This window comes from Lampetra fluviatilis, chromosome 58 (assembly GCF_964198595.1).
Source record: "Lampetra fluviatilis chromosome 58, kcLamFluv1.1, whole genome shotgun sequence".
Classification (NCBI taxonomy): Eukaryota; Metazoa; Chordata; class Hyperoartia; order Petromyzontiformes; family Petromyzontidae; genus Lampetra; species Lampetra fluviatilis.
The window spans coordinates 1707519-1727772 of NC_136332.1; the positions used below are offsets into that span (position 1 = coordinate 1707519).

At 47.9% G+C, this 20254-nt stretch overlaps 8 non-coding genes across 8 annotated transcripts; all 8 read left to right on the forward strand.

The window, feature by feature from the left end:
- Positions 1-19: 19 nt before the first annotated feature.
- On the forward strand, positions 20-91 carry TRNAC-GCA (transfer RNA cysteine (anticodon GCA)). Its single transcript has one exon. It is a non-coding gene; the product is annotated as a tRNA-Cys (tRNA).
- A 1521-nt stretch (positions 92-1612) lies between these two features.
- On the forward strand, positions 1613-1684 carry TRNAC-GCA (transfer RNA cysteine (anticodon GCA)). The gene has a single exon. It is a non-coding gene; the product is annotated as a tRNA-Cys (tRNA).
- A 568-nt stretch (positions 1685-2252) lies between these two features.
- TRNAC-GCA (transfer RNA cysteine (anticodon GCA)) lies at positions 2253-2324 on the forward strand. The gene has a single exon. It is a non-coding gene; the product is annotated as a tRNA-Cys (tRNA).
- A 7470-nt stretch (positions 2325-9794) lies between these two features.
- On the forward strand, positions 9795-9866 carry TRNAC-GCA (transfer RNA cysteine (anticodon GCA)). Its single transcript has one exon. It is a non-coding gene; the product is annotated as a tRNA-Cys (tRNA).
- Positions 9867-10434: 568 nt separating this feature from the next.
- Positions 10435-10506, forward strand: TRNAC-GCA (transfer RNA cysteine (anticodon GCA)). Its single transcript has one exon. It is a non-coding gene; the product is annotated as a tRNA-Cys (tRNA).
- A 567-nt stretch (positions 10507-11073) lies between these two features.
- On the forward strand, positions 11074-11145 carry TRNAC-GCA (transfer RNA cysteine (anticodon GCA)). Its single transcript has one exon. It is a non-coding gene; the product is annotated as a tRNA-Cys (tRNA).
- A 1671-nt stretch (positions 11146-12816) lies between these two features.
- TRNAC-GCA (transfer RNA cysteine (anticodon GCA)) lies at positions 12817-12888 on the forward strand. The gene has a single exon. It is a non-coding gene; the product is annotated as a tRNA-Cys (tRNA).
- Positions 12889-14978: 2090 nt separating this feature from the next.
- On the forward strand, positions 14979-15050 carry TRNAC-GCA (transfer RNA cysteine (anticodon GCA)). The gene has a single exon. It is a non-coding gene; the product is annotated as a tRNA-Cys (tRNA).
- Positions 15051-20254: the final 5204 nt, after the last annotated feature.

Consider the following 20254-nt stretch of genomic DNA (forward strand, 5'->3'; position numbering starts at 1 on the left):
AAAATTTGTTGTATAGCATGGGGGTGTAGCTCAGAGGTAGAGCATTTGACTGCAGATCAAGAGGTCCTTGGTTCAAATCCAAGCGCCCCCTTTTCTTGTTCGTGAATTTTTTCATTGGCAAGGCCTCTGCTTAAGTGCAAAAACATGCATAGAAGTATCAGTTTAAATAAAGAAGAGAAATTGCACCTCTTTTGCTTGACATTTACGTTATCTTGCGAAAAGTTATTTTTTTTTCTTCCATAATTGTCTTTCGTTTCTTTTCGACTTTTAATTAAAAACAATCTTCACGGTGCAAGCATTTACACTATGGGAACCTCATTTGCCAGTAAAAATATGATAATTGGTTCTTTACCCTTCTATCTGGCAACAAAACTAACACCTTTTTACAAGGAGTCATGTTTGCATAGACCGCAATACCTGCAGTCATAATACAAACAAAAGAACATAACTCTGATAATGTGCACTGTCCTTAAAGTTGATTGATCCACACCCGAGACAGCTTTCCTTAGAGCCTAGTCTCATATGGGTTGGACCAGATGACGCCAAAAGGCGCACAACTCACAGACAATGCACCATCAGAGTATGAGAGCTCGGGGCAAGCATCTACACTATGGGAACCTCACATGACTCCTTGTAAAAAGGTGTCAGTTTTGTTGCCAGATAGAAGGGTAAAGAACCAATTATCATATTTTTACTGGCAAATGAGGTTCCCATAGTGTAGATGCTTGCCCCGAGCTCTCATACTCTGATGGTGCATTGTCTTTGAGTTGTGCGCCTTTTGGCGTCATCTGGTCCAACCCATATGAGACTATGCTCTAAGGAAAGCTGTCTCGGGTGTGGATCAATCAACTTTAAGGACAGTGCACATTATCAGAGTTATGTTCTTTTGTTTGTATTATGACTGCAGGTATTGCGGTCTATGCAAACATGACTCCTTGTAAAAAGGTGTCAGTTTTGTTGCAAGATAGAAGGGTAAAGAACCAATTATCATATTTTTACTGGCAAATGAGGTTCCCATAGTGTAGATGCTTGCACCGAGCTCTCATACTCTGATGGTGCATTGTCTTTGAGTTGTGCCTCCTTTTGGCGTCATCTGGTCCAACCCATATGAGACTAGGCTCTAAGGAAAGCTGTCTCGGGTGTGGATCAATCAACTTTAAGGACAGTGCACATTATCAGAGTTATGTTCTTTTGTTTGTATTATGACTGCAGGTATTGCGGTCTATGCAAACATGACTCCTTGTAAAAAGGTGTCAGTTTTGTTGCCAGATAGAAGGGTAAAGAACCAATTATCATGTTTAACTTATCTTACAAAAAAATCTCACTTTCCCCAAATATGATGTTTTGAATCCCATTCTGAAAATCATATTAGATAATGGGAATGAGGCCGAATTATATTCACGCAAAAGCATTTTTAATTTCGGTTGTGTAATGTTGAATTCGAAAGTTTAATTTTGGGAAAATGTGCTCAAAGTGTGAGATTCAAGTGTAATTATGTACTCTAAAAGACTTGTTCATGGTGGTTGTGGACCGGTGAAGTCGATCATTTGTTTGCTTGGAAAATGAGCTAAAAAATTGATTCAAGATTACATCAAAATTTGTTGTATTACATGGGGGTGTAGCTCAGAGGTAGAGCATTTGACTGCAGATCAAAAGGTCCTTGGTTCAAATCCAAGCGCCCCCTTTTCTTGTTCGTGAACTTTTTCATTGGCAAGACCTCTGCTGGAGGGCAAAAACATGCATAGAAGTATCAGTTTAAATAAAGAAGAGAATTGCACCTCTTTTGCTTGACATTTACGTTATCATGCGAAAAGTTTATTTTTTATCTTCCAACATTGTCTTTAGTTTCTTTTCGACTTTTAATTAAAAACAATCTTCACGCTTTTTTATGTCAAGCGGAGACTTGTCCAAACCATCACACTTAACACTCAAAACTGTTTAACTTATCTTACAAAAGAATCTCACTTTCCCCAAATATGATGTTTTTAATCCCATTCTGAAAATCATATTAGATAATAGGAATGAGGCCGAATTATATTCACACAAAGTCTTTTTCATTTTGGTTGTGTAATGTCGAAGTCGAAAGTTTAATTTTGAGAAAATGTGCTCAAAGTGTGAGATTCAAGTGTAATTATGTACTCTAAAAGACTTGTTCATGGTGGTTGTGGACTGGTGAAGTTGATAAGTTGTTTGCTGGGAAAATGAGCTAAAAAAATTGATTCAAGATTACATCAAAATTTGTAGTGTTGCATGGGGGTGTAGCTCAGAGGTAGAACATTTGACTGCAGATCAAGAGGTCCTTGGTTCAAATCCAAGTGCCCCCTTTTCTTGTTCGTGCATTTTTTCATTGGCAAGACCTCTGCTGGAGGGCAAAAACATGCATAGAAGTATCAGTTTAAATAAAGAAGAGAATTGCACCTCTTTTGCTTGACATTTACGTTATCATGCGAAAAGTTTATTTTTTATCTTCCATAATTGTCTTTAGTTTCTTTTCGACTTTTAATAAAAACAATCTTCACGCTTATTTATGTCACGCAGAGACTTGTCCAAACCATCACACTTAACTTTTTCAGCTCAGAGGTAGAGCATTTGACTGCAGATCAAGAGGTCCTTGGTTCAAATGCAAGCGCCCCTTTTTCTTGTTCGTGAATTTTTTCATTGGCAAGACCTCTGCTGGAGGGCAAAAACATGCATAGAAGTGTAATAATCCTTCAGGAGACGGCTTCGGAATCGGTCCTTTTATTTCCACTCCACAATACACTTTGCTCACTCACTCTCCGTTGCTGGCAGACAACGGAGAGAGGACAGACCACGCACTAAGTCCCCACCGCGCACCTGGCAACCCCAGCCCCCGTCCGCGCGTGACCCTGCTCTTGTTAGTTTCAGTCTGCTCTCGATCGTTCTCCTCCACTCGCTCTTAATACCTTCGTCACGTGGTTCCCCCAGCCAATCGTTCATGGACAGCTTCGACCATTCTCGATGGTTCCCTGTCAATCCCGGGACCACGCCCTTCATCCGGCTCCCCATTGGCTGGGGCCCCGAATGGCTAGGCCAATCACTCCTGATGACCTGTCGTGATGACGCATGGGCCATGGTCCCTATCTCAACCCTTATTGGCTACAAGCAGGACCGGCAAGCCAATCCCCACGTGAACCCTCTATGGGTGTTATTACATCACCCCCCCCCCGGTGAAAAAAATTTAGCTGTCTCGGCTGGGAAAAGGGTGAAGAACCAATTCCGCAACATCTTATTAGGGCACCAAGGTGCGTTTAACAATTTGAGGGTGAACCGGCGTTCCCGCGCCTAACAACATTTAAAACAGTCACCCATAATAATAAAAAAAAGACAACATACATTAGGGCGCCCCTGTAGCGCGGTAACGACAGGGAATCAGCGAAACGATCAAACGTTAACGAAACGGAAGAGATTTCGACTGCATACGCGACGCGGGACCCTCTCCGCTCCCAGCGCAAGGTCGCTTTGCTTCCGGATGGACAGGAGGTGGCAGGCTCGAAGAAGAAGTCGGTTGTTGGTGCTTGGTCACGTCCAGGGCGGGCCCCATTGGAGGGGGGGCAGCGGGGGCTTCCTCAGCCCTCAGAACCTGTTCATCTGCAGGAGGCACAACACAATCCCCCCTGGGATCAACGGGCGTGTCAAGCGGCGTAGTCGGCCCAGCAGAACCCGGCAGGTCAGCTATTGGGGATGAAGGACCGACACGCGCGTCAACATAGGGTTTAAGTCGCGAGGAATGAACATACCACCAACGTTTGCCGTATTGAACGCGGATACTTTGCGAGTTCCGAACGTCTACGAGCGTCACAGGCCCCCGCCATGGCCTGTGCAGTTTAGGGGATGTGCCCGCCGGTACCTGGGGGCAGTGGAGCCACGCCAGGTCTCCCACTGACCAAGGCATGCGAGTATGCGATCGACGCGCGTACCGTTCGTTCCTTGCCTGAGCACGGGCCGTCGCACACCGGGCAGCCTCTCGCGCTTCCGTTACTCGTTCAAGCGAGTCACGCACGTGGTCAGGCAGGGAGCGGGACGGTTGTTTACTCGGCGTACCCAGTTGCACATCGATGGGTGGAACATTTTCACGGCCATACATCAAAAAAAACGGTGAGTATCCCGTGGACGTGTGCGGAACCATGCGGTATGCCGCCAAGACGTCTGGTATGTGCAAGTCCCAATCGGTTTGCTTTTCACTGACCGTGTGACAAAGCATAGCGGAAAGGGTACGGTTGAATCGTTCCACCATACCATCTGTTTGTGGATGGTATGGGGAGGTGCGAACTTTCTTTGTACCTAGCGCGTCACAAACTTCCCTAAGCAATTTAGAGGAGAAATTCCGGCCTTGATCTTTGAGCAGCCTTTCAGGTGCCCCCTTGTCCATGACATACCCGTTCAAGAAAGCGTCGGAGATGGACGCTGCCGTTTGGTCGGGCAGAGGCCAGGCCATCGGCCATCGAGAAAAATATTCCACCCCGACCAGAAGGTATTTATTGCCCCTAGCCGATGGGGGAAACGGCCCCAGAATGTCGAGAGCCACTAATTCGTTAATACGGGACACTTCAATGGAACGCAACGGTGGTACATAGTGGTTCCGAGGCGGCTTCCTTTTCGCACAGTCATGGCACGAGTGGACAAAATCATTGATGTCCGCCGCCATACCGGCCCAGAAAAAATCCTTTTGCATCGCGACCACAGTCTTTTGGACGCCAAGGTGCATCAACTTATCAGCGTGCAGAGCACGGAGCAGGTCGTAGCGAAGCGAAGTAGGCACCACCAAGCGTGGTCGGTCAGACACCCCGTCGGTACACATTAGTAATCCCGACTTACCCGGAACATCTGCCACTTCCAGCCCGCCAATTGCGATTTCTGTTTCCCAACCAATTTACGTAGTGGAGACAGCGAGGCATCGGCCTCCTGCTCGCGCAACCAGACCGCGTGCGGCAGCCGTAAGGTGTCATCGGTGTCCACCGACACCTGCTGGTCTTCCTCTTTCGCTTTCGCCCCTGCGTCGTCCTCATTCGCTATCGCCCCCATAACCGGGCAGGGCGACGTGGGCGGTGCGGCGCAGCGGTGCGTGCCCGTCAGGCAAGTGCACGGAGGAACGGGCGGCAGCCTTGAGAGCGCATCAGCGTTCGCATGACGGGCTCCCTTTCAGTACGTTATATCGAAGGAAAATTCCTGTAACGATTCCAACCACCGGGCCAATTGGCCTGACGGCTGATCCAATTTGAGGGAATATTGCAAAGCCGCATGATCAGTGCGGACCAGGAATTTCCGTCCATACAGGTACGGTCGGTACAATCAAACAAAATGGACAATTGCCAAAAGTTCCCGCCTTGTCACGCAATATCGCGTTTCCGCAGGGGACATAACCCTGCTGCCATACGCCACCACCCTCTCAACCCCATCCTTACGTTGCGACAAAACGGCCCCAATGCCGATATCACTAGCATCCGTATCAAGGATGAATGGCTGTGAAAAATCTGGGTAATCTAACGTAGGCGCCGTGGCGAGGTGGTCCCGAAGTGCCATAAAGAAACTTTCTTCCTCCGCCCCCCATTTAAACCTTTGATTTTTGCCAGTCAGAATGTGTAATGGTTTTGCCAACGTCGCAAAGTTCTTAACGAAGCGGCGATAATAAGAAGCGAATCCAATAAACCGCCGAACATCACCCACTGAAGTGGGTGTGGGCCACTCACGTACACACTTCGTTTTCAGAGGGTCAGTGGATACGCCGTCCGAACTGACAATATGACCCAGGTAACGGACGGAGTGTTGCAGGAGGTGGCATTTCCTCGGTTTAAACTTAAGGTCAGCCGCACGCATTCTTTGAAAAACTGTTTCAAGGCGTTGGAGATGTTCCTCGAACGTGCGGCTAAAGACAATTATATCGTCTAGATATATGAGGCACGTTTCCCACTGCAGTCCCGCCAACACCAATTCCATGAGCCGCTGAAACGTGGCCGGAGCCGCGTTCAGGCCCATCGGCAACCGATTAAATTCAAAGAGGCCCTGCGGCGTGCGGAATGCCGTTTTGGGTTTTGACTCGTCATCGAGGGGAAGCTGCCAGAAGCCCGAGGACAGGTCAAGGGTGGAAAAGAATTTAGCACCCGATAAAGCATCCAATGAGTCATCCATCCTCGGTAAGGGGTACGCGTCCGCTACCGAGATTTTGTTCAACCGGCGGAAATCAACGCAAAACCTCGTACCACCATCTTTTTTCTTAACCAAAACGACGGGCGCGCCCCAAGGACTATTGGATGGCGAGATAATATCCGCTGCCAGCAATTCATCTACCGCCCCACGCACGTGTTCCCTTTCCGCCGGGCTCATGCGGTGAGGGTGCATACAGACAGGTGGCGATGCACCGGTTTCAATATGGTGCGACAAAAGCGATGTGCGTCCGAGGTCCAAATCATTCCTGCTGAACACATCAGCGTACTGCAGCAACAGCGAACGCAAGGCATTCCTATGTTCATTTGACAAGGAAGAATTATCTCCGCATAAATCCGCGATCCAGCGTTCTTGTGAACGATCATGCGGAGACCCATCAGCAGGCATCCGAGCGCGCGGCGGTTTTTCACAAGAGGCGAAATCGGTAGTGGCGTGAGCCAGCACCGATCCCTCCGGAACAACAACGCGATCAGGTCCCCCATTCAAGACCTGTATGAAAGGTGCCTGACCTGGGCGCACAATCGTTTGTGCCGCCGCCAAAGAAAAAGATTTCGATACGGAATTTGATGGGGATAATAGCACGCCTTTCGCACCCCTTCCCATTTGAAGCGGTTTTCGGTAACGTAGCGGAATGAGCATTTGCGCTCCCGATGGAACTTCCACCGTAGCCGCAACTACAGCAGTAACTGCGTTACCTGTAGGCGCCTTGGCCAGCAGGGAAGGCAGAAACGCCATCCTACGACCCCCCGGCATTTCCAAACAGTCCTGGTCGACCCGTATTCGCAATGGCATCCGGCGCAGGAAATCCGTCCCCAACAAGCATGGAACAGCTAGCGAGCGAGAAATTAACACAGGTCCTGCGGCGGTAATATTTCCGATAGCGATGCTCACATCCACCTGTCCGCAGATACCCATGCTCCCCCCATTGGCGGCAACACACGCATCATTAACCTTGCGTATTCTCGACGCAGGAATGGACAACAAATGAAAAATTACATCCGAAATGATGGTAACCGATGCGCCAGTGTCCACCAAGATACGGACGTCAACGCCGTCGATGGTACCATGTACCGTCCACGAGCCCGACGCCGCAGCCACAATCCTGCGAGCCAATTTCTTCCACTGTGTAGCAGAGCGTGTCAATGGAGCAGGAGAAGTAAAATTGGCCTTAGGAGTGTAAGAATGAGTGCGAGTGGATGAGTGATGTGACACGACCTGCCGGGTGTCCGATTTGTGCCGACTCGCCCGAGGTTGTTGCAGTTCCGCGGCAGGTAGAGGAGATGGATGTCCCCTTGGCGGAGGAGGCGACAGCAGAGGTCGGCAGCGGCAGTCACGGGCGAAGTGGCCCCGTCTGCCGCACTTAAAACACGCGGCCGACGTCGGCCGGTGGTCGGACGACCCGGCCCTCGCACGCGGCCGGGTCGTGTAGTCGTCCCGCTGGTCGCGCAGCCGCCGGCCCGGAATTCTACGCGGGACAGCAGCAGCCAGCATGTCGTCGTCGCCCGAGTCGTCGGAGCAGTGGACAACCAGTCGCGGAGACCACCCCAGAGGCGGCCCGTCGATCTCGGGTTTCCCCGTCCACGCCGCCATCTGGTCCCACCGCTTGAGATTAAACTTAGCGTCCAGGCAGCGCGCCACCCACCGCGATGAAAGCGGTTCGTGGCCGCACACTGGTAGAGAGATGTTGAGCTCCTGAGACAACTCCAGCATGCGGGAAAGGATGAGTGGATCCAAATGCTCGGCCGTTGCGTCGGAGTAGGCGGCCATGGCCATCGCCATCAACGCCCCCCGATAGGCCAACGGCGATTCCTCCGGTGCCCGGCGACGCGACATACATTTTCTAGTGGCCGATGTCGGCGGGTCGTAAAATTCCGCCATCTCTGTGAACGCATCCTGCAGTGTCTTCTTCTTGGACGCCGGAATGGAGCGGAAGACTCCCAGAGACACATCATCGAGCAGCGTAGGTAGCGCTCCCAGCGCTTCTTCCTCCGTCCAGTTGACAGATCTGAAAGCCGACTCGAAGCGCCATGTAAAAGCACTCCAATCGCCCCCAGCGATAAATTATTTTATTTGTGGAAGGCGATGTCCGCGGTGGCAGGCGCGTGCCGCGGGCGTGTCCGGCCACCGTTCCCGCTCTCCGCTCGGTGCAGACAAAATGGCGTCTGGCGGCCGCGTGGTAGCAGGCGCGCCCAAAATGGCGGCCGACGACTCCGGCGCAGCCGCCCCACCCAAGACGACGGCGTCCTCGCACGTGGCAGGAGCAATGGCGGGTCCCGCTTCCATAGCAGGACCCCTTCCCGCGGCGTCCAGCTGATCGGCGATCTGGCAACCCACGGCTGGTGAGGACGCCACCGCGGTCACCAGGCTTAGCAGAATTGCGCGCGACGACTCAATCTGCTCCGCCATCAGCCGCCATTCGTCTCTCGGTCCTGCCGTGGTCGCATCTTCCCGCGGTCGACGCTGAGAGGCGTCGAGGCGAGCGTCATCAGTCGGCGGCACCAGGGCTGTAGCTCCCAACAGCTCATCTTCCTCCGACAGAGGCACGGGCAGGTTCTTTTTTTTTAGGTGTTTAGACATCTTGACGATCGTCCAAACAGTCGCAGAATTACTTCTGACACCAGTGTAATAATCCTTCCAGAGACGGCTTCGGAATCGGTCCTTTTATTTTCACTCCACAATACACTTTGCTCACTCACTCTCCGTTGCTGGCAGACAACGGAGAGAGGACAGACCACGCACCAAGTCCCCACCGCGCAAGTGGCAATCCCAGCCCCCGTCCGCGCGTGACCCTGCTCTTGTCAGTTTCAGTCTGCTCCCGATCGTTCCCCTCCACTCGCTCTTAATACCTTCGTCACGTGGTTCCCCCAGCCAATCGTACATGGACAGCTTTGACCATTCTCGATGGTTCCCTGTCAATCCCGGGACCACGCCCCTCATCCGGCTCCCCATTGGCTGGGGCCCCGAATGGCTAGGCCAATCACTCCTGATGACCTGTCGTGATGACGCATGGGCCATGGTCCCTATCTCAACCCTTATTGGCTACAAGCAGGACCGGCAAGCCAATCCCCACGTGAACCCTCTATGGCTGTTATTACACATGCATAGAAGTATCAGTTTAAATAAAGAAGAGAAACTGCACCTCTTTTGCTTGACATTTACGTTATCATGCGAAAAGGTCATTTTTTATCTTCCATAATTGTCTTTAGTTTCTTTTCGACTTTTAATAAAAACAATCTTCACGCTTATTTATGTCACGCAGAGACTTGTCCAAACCATCACACTTAACACACAAAACTGTTTAACTTATCTTACAAAAGAATCTCACTTTCCCCAAATATGATGTTTTGAATCCCATTCTGAAAATCATATTAGATAATAGGAATGAGGCCGAATTATATTCACGCAAATGCCTTTTTCATTTTGGTTGTGTAAGGTCGAAGTCGAAAGTTTAATTTTGGGAAAATGTGCTCAAATGTGAGATTCAAGTGTTATTATATCCTCTAAAAGACGTGTTCATGGTGGTTGTAGACCAGTGAAGTCGATCATTTGTTTGCTGGGAAAATGAGCTAAAAAAAATATTCAAGATTACATCAACATGTGTAGTATTGCATGGGGGTGTAGCTCAGAGGTAGAGCATTTGACTGCAGATCAAGAGGTCCTTGGTTCAAATCCAAATGCCCCCTTTTCTTGTTCGTGAATTTTTTCATTGGCAAGACCTCTGCTGGAGTGCAAAAACATGCATAGAAGTATCAGTTTAAATAAAGAAGAGAAATTGCACCTCTTTTGCTTGACATTTACGTTATCATGCGAAAAGTTTATTTTTTATCTTCCATAATTGTCTTTAGTTTCTTTTCGACTTTTATTAAAAACAATCTTAACGCTTATTTATGTCACGCAGAGACTTGTCCAAACCATCACACTTAACACACAAAACTGTTTAACGTATCTTACAAAAGAAGCTCAATTTCCCCAAATATGATGTTTTGAATCACATTCTGAAAATCATATTAGAAAATGGGAATGAGGCCGAATTATATTCACGCAAACGCCTTTTTCATTTTGGTTGTGTAATGTCGAAGTTGAAAGTTTAATTTTGGGAAAATGTACTCAAAGTGTGAGATTCAAGTGTAATTATGTACTCTAAAAGACTTGTTCATGGTGGTTGTGGACTGGTGAAGTTGATAATTTGTTTGCTGGGAAAATGAGCTAAAAAATTGATTCAAGATTACATCAAAATTGGTAGTGTTGCATGGGGGTGTAGCTCAGAGGTAGAGCATTTGACTGCAGATCAAGAGGTCCTTGGTTCAAATCCAAGCGCCCCCTTTTCTTGTTCGTGAATTTTTTCATTGGCAAGACCTCTGCTGGAGTGCAAAACATGCATAGAAGTATCAGTTTAAATAAAGAAGAGAAATTGCACCTCTTTTGCTTGACATTTACGTTATCATGCGAAAAGTGTATTTTTTATCTTCCATAACTGTCTTTAGTTTCTTTTCGACTTTTTATTAAAAACAATCTTCACGCTTATTTTTGTCACGCTGAGACTTGTCCAAACCATCACACTTAACACACAAAACTGTTTAACTTATCTTACAAAAGAATCTCAATTTCCCCAATATGATGTTTTGAATCCCATTCTGAAAACCATATTAGATAATGGGAATGAGGCCGAATTATATTCACGCAAAAGCCTTTTTCATTTTGGTTGTGTAATGTCGACGTCGAAAGTTTAATTTTGGGAAAATGTACTCAAAGTGTGAGATTCAAGTGTTATTATGTACTCTAAAAGACTTGTTCATGGTGGTTGTGGACTGGTGAAGTTGATAATTTGTTTGCTGGGAAAATGAGCTAAAAAATTGATTCAAGATTACATCAAAATTTCTAGTGGTGCATGGGGGTGTAGCTCAGAGGTAGAGCATTTGACTGCAGATCAAGAGGTCCTTGGTTCAAATCCAAGCGCCCCCTTTTCTTGTTCGTGAATTTTTTCATTGGCAAGACCTCTGCTGGAGTGCAAAAACATGCATAGAAGTATCAGTTTAAATAAAGAAGAGAAATTGCACCTCTTTTGCTTGACATTTACGTTATCATGCGAAAAGTTTATTTTTTATCTTCCATAATTGTCTTTAGTTTCTTTTCGACTTTTAATTAAAAACAATCTTCACGCTTATTTATGTCACGCAGAGACTTGTCCAAACCATCACACTTAACACACAAAACTGTTTAACGTATCTTACAAAAGAATCTCACTTTCCCCAAATATGATGTTTTGAATCCCATTCTGAAAATTATATTAGATAATGGGAATGAGCCCGAATTATATTCATGCAAAAGCCTTTTTCATTGTGGTTGTGTAATGTTGAAGTCGAAAGTTTAATTTTGGGAAAATGTGCTCAAAGTGTGAAATTCAAGTGCGCGTCAGAATTTGGTATATACCATAGGGGTGTCGCTTTCAGGTAGAGTGTTTGACTGCAGATCATCGAGGTCCTTAGTTCAAATCCAACCGCCCCTTTTGTCTTTTTTGTGAAATGTATCTTTGGCAGAACCATTTATATAGTGCAAAGACATGCACGAGGATATCAATTTGACGAAAGTGAAATCGCTCCACCTTTAAGAATACATCGAATATTTCTACTTTGCTTTCCCTTCATTACTAGAGAAGTATTTTTGAAAGAAAACACCCATGAAAGTCTTCAGTTTCTTTGAGATAAAAAGAAAAATATTTACGCAGTTTAGGTCACGTGAAGACTTTTCTAAAGCATCTAACTTACATACACAATACTCTGCAACTTGTATCAAAATACATTTCACTTCCCCAAATGTTGATGTAATGAATGCCATTCTGAAAATCAGATAAAATAATTTAACTGAGGTCCAATTTTCTCCTATAAAAGACTTGTTCATTGTGGTTGTGGACCGGTGAAGTCGATCATTTGTTTGCTGGGAAAATGAGCTAAAAAATGGATTCAAGATTGAGGCAAAATTTATTGTATTCTGTGTGGAAGTAGCTCAGAGGAATAGCATGTGACTGCAGCTCATGCGGCCCTTGGTTCAATTCCAAGCGCCCCCTTTTCTTTGTTCGTGAATTTTGGCATTGGCAGGGCCTCTGCTGGAGAGCAAAGACATGCACAGAAGTATCAGTTTAAATAAAGAAGAAAAACTGCACCTCTTTTGCTTGACATTTACGTTATGATGCGAGAAGTTTTTTTTTCATCTTACATACTTGTCTTTAGGTTATTTTCGACTTTTAATTAAAAACAATCTTCACGCTTATTTACGTCACGCTAGACTTGTCCAAACCATCACACTTAACACACGCAACTGTTTAACTTATCTTACCAAAGAATCTCACTTTCCCCAAATATGATGTTTTGAGTCCCATTCTGAAAATCCTATTAGATAATGGGAATGAGGCCGAATTATATTCACGCAAAAGCCTTTTTCATTTTGGTTGTGTAATGTCGAAGTCGAAAGTATAATTTTGGGAAAATGTGCTCAAAGTGTGAGATTCAAGTGATATTATATACTCAAAAAAACTTGTTCATGGTGGTTGTGGACCGGTGAAGTCGATCATTTGTTTGCTGGGAAAATGAGCTTAAAAATAGATTCAAGATTACATCAAAATTTGTAGTATTGCATGGGGGTGTAGCTCAGAGGTAGAGCATTTGACTGCAGATCAAGAGGTCCTTGGTTCAAATCCAAGCGCCCCCTTTGTCTTTTTGGGAAATTTATTTTGGTAAAACCATTTATATAGGACAACGACATGCATGAGGATATCAATTTGACGAAAGAGAAATCGCTCCACCTTTAAGAATACATCGAATATTTCTGCTTTGCTTTCCCTTCATCATTAGAGAAGTATGAAAGTTTCAATCCTGATAAAACACAAGATCCAGGTCCGATTCAACACAGTACTTAACATCCGTGATCCGGTCCCGTCTGTAAAAGATGTGGTTCCAGACATACAGTACCCTGGCGTCTACAAACTAAGTTGCCTCTGTGGTAGCAGTTACATTGGAGAAACCAAACGACATGTATCGGACCGCATCCGTGAACATAAAGCAGACTTGAAACACGGTAGGACAAACACCTCAGCCGTGGCAGATCACTGTTACAATTCAGTGGGCTCACATGATATTGACTTCTCCAAGACAGAGGTTCTCTGCAAGCCATCTGGCTACCATGAGAGATTCGTTCATGAGGCGATCCACATATACAAACAAAAAGACAATTTCAACCGACAAGATGGATTCTGGCTAAGCAATCATTGGAAGGACGTAATAAACCATTTCGGATCTTAACTGATTGTGTTCACGTTTACGGTGACTTTCAGACCGCAGTCCACTCACTTGCATTGACTATATATCTTGTATTCTCCGCAGGGAATGGATTCTTTGCTTCGCTGCAAGTCTCCTACCATCACTCTCCCATTGACATATTTCGTTGCTTCCTCTTAGTATCTTTCATGCGATGGTCAATGGTATAGTGTATAGCGGATTGTATAATAATAAATAGTATAAAATTGTAATGTTTAATACAATGTACAAAGTAATATATAGTATCGTAATTGTATAGTGAATATACAGCAGTGTGATATACAGTAGGGTGGGTAGAATAATACATAGTGTAATATTACAATGTATAAGGTGGTGTATAGTAATACAGTATATCATGTAATGTTGGGTTTGTCTATGGCAGGGGTCGGCAACCAAAATAACAAGAAGAGCCATTTCTTTCCAATTCGGTACAAAATTCAGTATTTCAAGAGCCGCAATGCATCTATGTATATACGTACATATCGTCAAGAAGCAGCCCGTAAAGAGCCGCATGCGGCTCCGGAGCCGTAGGTTGCCGACCCCTGGTCTATGGCAGTATATAGTACGGTGTAGACCCGTGTGATGTAAGAGAATAAAGTTTAGCTGGAAGCATATTGTATTTTTTGCGACGTAGAATTGTAATGTATTACTTACTGTTAGTAGCTCAGCTTATTGGAGAGTATATTTAGTATACTGATGATACTATGTAGTTTATACTTTAGTTGTTTACGTGGTGGTTTAGATACTGCAGCTATATACTAACATTCCTTCCGTTTATTAATGTTACCCTTATCCCCTCCCTTTGATGCTGATAATCCTCCATAATGCACGGGCATAAAATGACTTTAACCCCCCCGCCAAACCCCCTACGCATTTCACAAGTAGTACTAATCGCAAATCTGCATTTCCCATAAATATGCTAAATTCATCTTGATATGCAAATTATTTGTCAAGGCGCTTTTCCCCCCTCCATCCCAGCTTAAATAGACGCTCCAAGCCTGGGGTTGTGTCATTCAGACTCTGTCTTCTCGACAGACCTGTTCTCCACCTGAGGACGGCTGCTGGCGTTGTGGCCGAAACGTCGTGAGAATTATTTTATTATGTTTTATTTTTATTATTTTATTATTTCCATTCTACATGACTTTACCGAAAGAACCAAGTAGATGAACCCATGAAAGTATTCAGTTTCTTTGAGATGAAAAAAAAATATTTACGCATTTTAAGTCACGTGAAGACTTTTGCAAAGAATCTAACTTACATACATAATACTCTGAAACTTGTATCAAAATACATTTCACTTTCCCAAATGTTGATGTAATGAATGCCATTCTGAAAATCAGATAAAATAATGTAACTGAGGTCCAATTTTCTCCTCTAAAAGACTTGTTCATTGTGGTTGTGGACCGGTGAAGTCAATCATTTGTTTCCTGGGAAAATGAGCTAAAAAATGGATTCAAGATTGCGTCAAAATTTGTAGTATTGCATGGGGGTGTAGCTCAGAGGTAGAGCATTTGACTGCAGATCAAGAGGTCCTTGGTTCAAATCCAAGCGCCCCCTTTTCTTGTTTGTGAATTTTGTCTTTTTTGGTAAATTTATTTTGGCAGAACCATTTATATAGGGCAAAGACATGCACGAGGATATCAGTTTGACAAAAGAGAAATCACTCCACCTTTAAGAATACATCGTATATTTCTACGTTGCTTTGCCTTCATCACTAGAGAAGTATATTTGAAAGAAAACACCCATGAATGTCTTCAGTTTCTTTGAGATGAAAAAAAAAAATCTTGACGCATTTTAAGTCACTTGAAGACTTTTCCAAAGCATCTAACTTACATACACAATTCTTTGCAACTTGTTTCAAAATACATTTCACTTTCCCAAATGTTGATATAATGAATGCCATTTTGAAAATCAGATGAAATAATGTGACTGTGGTCCAATTATATTCTGTAAAAGACTTGTTCATTGTGGTTGTGGTCTGGTGAAGTCGAGAATTTGTTTGCTGTGAAAATGTGCTATAAAATAGATTTAAGATTGCATCAAAATTTATTGTATTCTGTGGGGATGTAGCTCAGAGGAATAGCATTTGACCGCAGATCAATGAGTCCTTGGTTCAAATCCAAACGTTCACTTTTTTTTTTTGTTCGTGAATTTTGTCATTGGCAGGACCTCTGCTGGAGTGCAAAAACATGCATAGAAGTGTAATGCGAGCGTAAGTGAGGTTTCGCTGCTCAGCTCTGGGCCAATCAGACGGCCTGCAGTATTGGGGGCAGGGCCCAGTAATGTGGGCGTATGGGAAGGTCCGCTGCCCACCTCCGGTCCAATCGGATGCCCGGAAGATCAGGAGCGGAGCCTAAGGGCGGAGCCGGAGGGGCGCGAAGTGAAGGGCGTAATCTGGAAGGTTCGGAAAGGGCGTGGTGGAAGGTGGAGACAGGATGACGTGTGAGGGGGCTATAAGGGGGATCTGGAAGAGGTTCGTGGTCAGTTGGCGTAGTCTCGGAGTGGGACCACGACGGCCCCCGGTCAACCACGCGGCGGGCTGCTGGATGGGGAGACTTCGGGAGGGCCCGAACCTTCCGCCATTGCGGCCTCTGCAAGGCTTCCCGCCATCGCCGACATGGGCAGGGCGCCGCCATCTTTGGCACGGCCGCGACTGAACAGCGGGAGGCCGCCATTTTGTCGCCGCCTCTTGGTGCAGCTACGTCTGGTGGAGGCAGTGGCGAGAGTCGCAGCCACCGCCTGCCCACTATAAAATAATTCTGCGCTGGCGGGGACTGGAGCGCGTTTGCTTGGTGCTTCGAATCGGCCTTCCGTTCCGCCAGGTGGTAGGAGGAGGAGGCGTTGGAGGCCCTGCCGACGCTCCTTGATGATGCATCCTTAAAATTCTTCCGCTCCAATCCGGGTGAGAAGAAGGCGACACTGCGGCGGGCTTTTGACGAGATGGCAGAGGCGTACGAGCCTCCATCCGACGCTCATTGCAGGTTCGTCCAATGCCAACGTGCGCCTACCATGGCACTCTGATTGCGCTTGCCACGGCAATGTACCCTGACACTAAGCCCGATTTGCTGGAGCCATTAATACTCGGGAAGATGTTGGAGCTGTCCAAAGACCTTGCCATCCCGATGCCCGTGTATGGCCATGAGCCGCTAACACTCCCGGTTGGCGGCCAAGTGCCTCGACGCACAGTTGAACTTGCGCCGCTGGGTGCAGATGGCCGCCTGGACAGGCGATCCTGCCATTGATGGGAAACCCATAGGATGGGCACCGTCGCTGGTCGTCCTCACTCCGGACGACGCGGGGCCTATCGACCTAACTGCTGCAGCAGGCCAGTGGGTTCCACGGAGGGGTACTATGGCACGCTCAGTGCCCTCGTATGCACCTCGCCGGAACGTCGGGGGTCCAGCCGGTGGGCCGACATGGCGTGCTATCGATGCGGCCGACTCGGCCATTTCGCGCGCGACTGTCGGGGTCAACCTCATCCACCTCCTCGTCCGGAGTCCTCGCCGGAAGTCACCCCGTTGACGTCGGGCGGTGACCCTTGTCAGGCAAGTCGGTATGCATCGGACACCCGGCAAGGCCTGTCACTTCATTCATCGTCGCATGCATGTGATTCGGGGGCCTGTACTAGAAGAGGAGTTGGAGACGCTGCTGCTGAGACTGGAGCGTGCCACTAAGAGGTGGGGCCTTACCATCAGCCCCACCAAAACTAAGCACCTGCCTGGGTATTTTGTACCATCGGACACTCCACCCCCACAACTCCCAATCGGTGATGGGGCAGTTGTGGAGAGAGTGGAGAGTTTCCCATACCTGGGCAGTGTGCTTATGACCGGCTCCAGTTTATCAGCAGAGGTCTCACTCCGAATCAGTCGAGCAGCAATATCTTTTCATCAGTTGCGTAACACTGTGTGGAAGCTACCTGGTCTGTCGCTCCGCACGAAGCTTCAGGTCTTCTCGGCCATGGTCATTCCCTCCCTTCTCTACGCTTGCGAAACATGGACCCCCCTAATGGAGCATCTTCGCTGGTTGGAAACATTTAGGCTGGCCTGCCTACGATCCATCCTGGGTTTAACCAGGCTGGATTGTGTGAGGAGCTCACAAATCCTTGAAAGATCTGGGCAAAGTCCCATCGGTGAGCTCCTCCGGCAGGCAAGGCTGCGTTGGCTGGGTCATGTAGCCCGCATGCCCAGCTACCGCATGCCTAAACAGCTTTTGTTCGGCCGGATTGAGGGGGCTAAACGGGCGCGGCACGGGCTAGAGAAGAGATGGAGTGATGTGGTACAGGAGGACGTGAAGCTGAGTGGACTTGCCGATAACTGGTACCAGTGGTGTCAAGATCGGCCTCAGTGGAGGAGGCTCGTGAAGGACGCTACTGGGCAGTTGGAGGCAGTCGCCCTCCAACAACAATGGAGGGCGGAGGAGCGACGCTCACAACAACGAGCGGAGCGCCGGGTGGCTAAAGCACAGCAAGTTGGTACAGTAGGGAGCACAGGTGGTGCATCAGCCAGTCATCTCGGTCATCTCGGTCAGTCGACCCTTGGCACCTGCTGGGTCTGCCCCGTGACCTCCTGCCAGCGGGCGTTCGACACTTCACGTGGCCTCAAGGTGCACTTGGCCTGGCCCAAGCATCGTGGTGACGTCACTGCCACTTAGTGGCGAATGGCGGTTGTTGTACTACTGGGGGGTCCGTCATCGAGTCGCCTCATACGGTAACACAATGGCCGAAATTAGCTCGTCTTGTGGTTGCAGCCGCGACGGGGTCCTCTACCGTGCCGGGCTCTATTCAAGGGGTGGACGTCCGGATTTTGGTAGATTGGGGCGTGTCGGCCACTATCATCTCGGATGTCATTTTCCATCTTCTGTCCATTTCTGCGTCGCAGGTACGTCTGGTGTTCGATGCATGTATTGCTGCTAACGGTGGTAGTATGGGCATTGTGGGCAAGGTTGAAGCACACATTTCCATTGGGAACGTATCAACTTCGGGGACGGTATTGTTTCCCGGTCCCTCGCTGTGCCTTGCCTACTGGGTACCGATTTCCTCGCTAAGATGCCAATAAAAATTCTGGTGGATCAGGGTTGCATTGAGTTGCCGGCAGGACGTAAGGTTTTCTTTTTGCCATCACCATGGGCCCGTTCCGTCCCGGACCTTCCGGTGCAGGCGCTGGCCGATGTCTCCGTTGATGTTCCTCCGGGATCGCAAATGCTCATTCCCCTGCGCTATCGTAAGCCCGTGCCTGGTGTTGATGGGCGGCGGGCGTGCTGCTGTCACCGTCCAGCACTGCTACCGGCGGCCTAGCGCTGGTTGCAGCTCAGACAATTGTTCGGCCGGGTCAACCTCCGTTCTAACAAGTCCTGAACGGGAGTGCAGAAAATGTCTTGGTGGCGTCCGGCACGGTTTTGGCTCATGCTACTACCGCGTTCACGGCCCATGCTGGGGCTGGTCGGCAAGGTCTTGCAGCGGGGGTTACAGCTTCAGGATCGTCGGACGATTGATGGATCGCCGAGTTGTGTCAGGAGAACACATCCCTGACTACATACAAGAAGTCCACGCTCTGTGCGCTGTTGTCCATTTATTCCGATGTGTTTAACAAAAATGATTTCGACCTGGGGCGCACCTCGCTGCTTTCCCATCACATTGATACTGGGGTAGCTAACCCCATACGTATGAATCTGCACCGGTTGAGCCCCTCGGAGAAAGATCATGTTCGCGGTGCTGTGGACGACATGCTGGCCGCTGACATCATCTCTCTGTCCAATAGCCCATGGGGTGCTCCATTTGTTCTTGTGAAAATAGGATGGTAGTCTTCGCTTTTGCGTTAATTTCCGGAGGCTGAATAAGGTATCCGTGGCAGACGTGTACCCCCTGCCGTGGATGGATGATTCCCTCGATGCCTTGTCTGGGGCGAGATTTTTTTTGACCCTCGATCTTTCCTCTGGGTTCTGGCAGCTCTCCCTTGACGAGTCGTCGAGGGAAAAGATGGCATTCCGTACGCCTCAAGGGCTCTTTCAGTTTAATTGTCTCCCCATGGGATTGAACGCCGCTCCCACTACGTTTCAATGGTTGATGGAACTGGTGTTGACCGGGCTCCAGTGGGACACATGCCTGATATATTTGGACGACGTCATGGTGTTTAGCCGCATGTTCGAGGAACACCTTCAGCGATTGGAGGCCGTTTTTGCTACGATGCGTTCCGCAAATTTGAAACTTAAGCCCAAAAAGTGCCACCTCTTGCAACATTCCGTGCACTATTTGGGTCACATTGTCAGCCCGGACGGAGTGGTCATGGACCCGGACAAAACGGCGTGCGTTCGGGATTCGCCGACTCCTACCTCGGTCGGGGACGTATGTCGATTCGTTGGGTTTGCATCCTATTATTGCCAATTTGTGCCAAATTTTGCTTCGATCGCTAGGCCGCTGAACCTCCTCACGGCGAAAAATCAGAGGTTCAAATGGGGCCCGGAGGAGGAGAAGGCGTTTCGTAGCCTACGCGATCGATTGGCATCAGCACCGACGCTGGATTACCCTGATTTTTCTTTGCCCTTTATTTTGGATACGGACGCCAGTGATACGGGCATTGGTGCTGTCCTATCTCAGTGTAAGGGCGGCGTCGAACGCGTTGTGGCATACGGGAGCCGCATTCTCTCTTCGGCGGAGTCCCGCTATTGTGTCACCCATCGAGAATTATTGGCTATCATTAATTTTGTTCGCCATTATCAGCCTTACCTATACGGCAGGAAGTTCATTGTGCGCACGGACCATGCGG